The sequence below is a fragment of the Vanellus vanellus genome (assembly GCF_965231255.1).
Source record: "Vanellus vanellus genome assembly, chromosome: 11".
In the NCBI taxonomy this organism is placed as follows: domain Eukaryota; kingdom Metazoa; phylum Chordata; class Aves; order Charadriiformes; family Charadriidae; genus Vanellus; species Vanellus vanellus.
In genome coordinates this window covers 21812230-21816877 of record NC_138916.1, presented here as the reverse complement: position 1 = coordinate 21816877, position 4648 = coordinate 21812230, and positions in this window count along the sequence as shown.

Sequence of the window (4648 nt, the reverse complement as noted above, 5' to 3'; positions counted from 1 at the left end):
TTTTTTTGCTATAGCTGTGAATACATGTGGTTTATATAACATCGTTAGTAAAAATGCATTAAGGTAGGATTCCTTCACCGTTTGCTTGTATGTTGTGTTTTACAAGCTCTGAACTGCCAAGCCGGGCTAGCTCAGGCAGAGGGGACTAACGCTGCACAGCAGGAGATGCAAGGGCTAAACCTCCAGCTGCTCTCTGAAGTGAAGCTGGTGGGACTGGGTCTCTGATACCCAGGAAGAGATGGAAAATACATGGCTTAAAATACCTCGCATTGACCTCAGACAACAGGATTACTGTTGAGAATGAAATTGTTAATGCTTTGTAACATCGCGTCGATGGTTGTCACAGGAATATTCTGGGTTGCTTAGCCGTGAGGCAAGGTGCTAGAAGAACACGGTGACTAAGTTTCATAAATTAAGCACTGGCTTTCTGAAGCATGTGAACTTGCATAGCATAACAAAACGGGGATCTCCATTCTCTAAACACGGTGGATATCTTCTGTGCCTGCAAATTTTCTAACTCTTAAGCTGGAAAGGGGAAATCTTGGAAAGCTTCACTGTTGATGACTCATATTTAAGATAAACCACATATTTTTTAATAGCAAGAATAATTAGTCATCAGAGTACACGAGCCAATGCTGTAGTAAATCCTTTGGCACCCTGGGACTGGAAGAGCTCTTCCTGCTCTTTTTCAGTTGCAAATTACTTAGTTCTGCGAGATCACTGGATGAAATTTAGGACCTGCATTTTCTATTTCAGATTACATGGTAATACTGTCTCTTCAAACCAGTAATCCATGACTATCCATTTAATTAAAAGCAGTCGGGCAAATGTTTCGTAAGCCAATACCATGTATATTGGCATTTATGTTTTCTTTAATCATGTTTCACATAGTGCTAGACAATTCCCTTCCTTACCAACAAAAGTTTAAGGCCAAAATGTGGTATGTTGTCTGTTTTCTTAGTGCGAGATGAAGAGAGTGACTTTCTCTACAGTGTATTTGTAGAAATCAACCCTGTGTCTTGGAGATTCCTTTGAGCAACCGCCCCCTTCCCAGCAAGAGGTTAGAGGATTTGCTAAGCACATTTTTTTACCCAAATGAAGCCAAGTTTGAGCAATAGGATGGCGCATATACTTGCACTGTTTTCCCTGCTTCCTCATAACTTTTGAACCTACTGACCAGTTTCTACCCAGTTTTCGCAGAAAGGAAGCAGTCACTGCGATACCAGCTTCTTATCTTCCTGTTGCTTACTGGCATCTGGGCAGAGGAACGAGGCTCTGGTGTTGCTCACCACCAAGGGTACAACTGGACATGGACTTGTTGGAGCAGGTCCAGAGGAGGGCCACAAAGATGATCAGAGGGCTGGAGCACCTCTCCTATGAAGACAGGCTGAGAGTTGGGGTTGTTCAGCCTGGAGAAGAGAAGGCTCCAGGGAGACCTTATATCAACCTTCCAGTATCTGAAGGGCACCTACAAGAAAGCTGAGAGGGACTTTTTACAAGGGCATGAAGTGATAGGATGAGGGGTAACGGCTTCAAACTGGAAGAGGGGAGATTTAGATAAGATATTAGGAAAAAATTCTTTACTCTGAGGGTGGTGAGGCACTGGAACAGGTTGCCCAGAGAAGCTGTGGCTGCCCCACCCCTGGAGGTGTTCAAGGCCAGGTTGGATGGGGCTGGGAGCAACCTGGTCTAGGGGAAGGTGTCCCTGCCCAGGGCAGAGGGATTGGAACTAAATGATCTTTAATGTCTCTTCCAACCTAAACCATTCTATGATTCTATGACTGCTGAGTGAGCTCAACATTTTGTAGACACCAGAGAGCCTGCATGAAGATGTTAAGGGTGGCCCAGACAGCACTGCTGCAGACTGCACTTAGTGAGATCTCCAGCAATGAGGATGCTTCCTGCTGCTTTCCAGAAGGAGCAGGAGCAGATCCTGGCCTGGGCCGTGGTTTCTGGCCAGGGCAGCCAAGCTGGCAGGCAAGGATGACTCTGGAACTGCGTTGTGTACAGCAGGAGCTCCGGCTCTGTGCCAGCCACAGCCCCCAGTGCTTCTTCCTCCGGGCTTGTGGTTAGCACAGCATCTAGCTCAGCCCAGCCTGACCACAGCCTGTGCAACGCACCCTCCTCCAGAGCAAAGCCTCAGTGTGCCGCTCCTGGTGGCTCTTCTTTGTGCCTATTTAGGACAAATGGCTCTTAAACACCTGATATTTAAAAGGGGGTTTTATTGCCAAATCTCAAAGCTCTTTACAAGCAGGAGACAAAGTGCTGCCTTTCCATGGGCTGCAGCAGCTGCTTTTCAGAGTCATCCACATTTGCTTGCTTGCAAACTCACTTCCTTCCTGTCACAGACTGTAACCTGTTGGCACAGCCCAAAACACAGACTCACACCCCAGCACTCCATGCCCAGAGGGTTTTCAGGCACAAAAAAACAGCCTTAGTGCAGCCAGAAATTAGATGCAAGTTTAAATGTAAGTTTAAAGGGAGATTTTTAAAAAAGTGCATGGTGGCAGGATGTACGCTGAAGATGGGAGTTGCTGTATGAGGTTGGAGCAGACCAGGATCCTCTCTCCGACTCCGACCAGCGCTGCCATTTTCAGAGAAGCATGTAAAAACACCCTGGAAGGCAACTGCAGGAGAACCCACTCTCCAGCCCTAGGCAGGGCCTGGCTCATGACCAGAGTGAGAAGATCAAGTGGGAAGAAAACTGCAAAAGGAACATGATGCGTTGTTTCCTGTAAAGTCCAGGTGAATCAGGCTTACGGCCAGGCTAGACGTTTTAGGATGAAACTGCTAACTCTATTAGAAAAAATAGTTAAAACCAAACAGTCTCTAACATAGCGTTTTCAGCAATAGAGTTAGTGGGTGCTACGGAGATTCCGCTTCTATTTACAAGACATAATACAAACCTAGCAAGTTCTGTTAGTACAGCACATACAGTAATTAGCTGTAGCTTGTAAAATGATTTAACTTGCCCATTTTTTAACAGATACAGGGAGGTTTATCTGTTAAGATTCCTACTGATGGGTACTCAGTAAAATGTCAGACATTTATTCATTAGAATATTCAGTATAACATAAAAATATACAGTAAATATAAGCACATCCTGTAGGTTTGGCTGTAACAGATAGGGATGTCTGGGTATTTTCATCAGCGCTTTGCCAGACGGGTATCCACAGAACACACTGTCACAAGAAAACACCTGCGAGAGCAAAAGCATTTGTATATAAATTAGGGGAATGAGCTATCCCATAAGCTGTTTCCATTCTCCCGGGTTTTCAGTTCCAGGCTTTGATTTGCCCGTCCTGAAGTTTAGGACTGGCTTCAGCTTTGGGATATGAACCTGTACCCAGAGTTTGCCCTGGTTTGTGTGTATTCCCGTTAGTGTGAACTGTTTTTTTCCCATCTAACTTATCTGTTGTTATAGAACTGCATCTTGCAAAAGCCTGCCTGCTCTCTGAAGCTGATGTCCCTCGACTTCCAGTGCACATCAGGTTCTGACAGCTCACATTCATACCACACAGTGTTCGGTAAACAAAAGTGCACATGCAGAAAAATACATTTAGATAGCAGATAGGCACTGAATATTGTCTGTGTTATTAGCCCTTGTCCTAAGTATGTCTGGAAAGGCGAACAAGACCCATAGTTCACATTTGAATCTACAGCAGCAAATGACACAAATCCAGAGTTTGCTCCAGGCTGTGTGCCTGGGAGTGGGCTTAGGACATAGGAAACTTTTTGTCTCAAAGCAAAGCTTTTTTGGCACCTGAGCCCTGAGTGTTTGACTGTGTAGAACTTTCCACGCTGAGAGACTAACAAGTGAATTCCCATGCAATGTCTATGGCTGTCTTGAGAGGGGGACAGACCACTGAAACCAAGGCTGGTTTAATCAAAAGAGGCAGAAGCATCAATTCTAGTCACTACCTGTCTTGCTGGCTCTGGGTGGTGAAAAACAGGGTATTTAGAAGCCCAAAGCCAACATTTCTGTGCTCAGACCTGAAGTGCCCACTGCCTAGCCCGAGAGGAGGCTCACATGAAACTTTACTGGGCTGCTGCTACGGAGGGTGTTTGCAGCCTGTTGCAGCCTTGTGGAACCTGGGAAATTATAAGAGAAAGAACAGAAGAAAAGAAATGGGTGAGCAAAGAGCGCAGTGCTGACAAACAAGAGAAAAAAGCTTAGGTAGCGTGTCACTCCTTAAAACCAGACTGGGAAGATTGCCCTTTTCTGTGCTTCCAGCATTTGGCTTAAGCAAAGGAGAAGCCCTTTGGGCTGTCATACGATTCTCCGAAGAGCAATGATAGAGAATAGGGGAGGGGACCCAGCTCAGGTACAGGGCTACGCACCAGCAGTGCAAAGACATGATTTTATGACAGCTGTAATCACTAAAGACCACGGGAACTGTGGTTGCGTACAGCAGGTGTGCAGGGAAGCTGTGGGAATTGTGCCAGAGCCTTCTGCAATGCCTTCCTTGGACTGTTCTGTAGCGATTAATTTTTATTTTAATATACTTAAGCCACTGGGACCAGCCCCAAAGTTGTGCGTGCAAAATGCCTTTCCCTCCATGTACTCCAATTACAGACGTTTGTGCCAAACCATGGCTCTCAGGCTAGTGAGGACACAGCAGGTAGAGACCTATTAAATAGGAAGAGG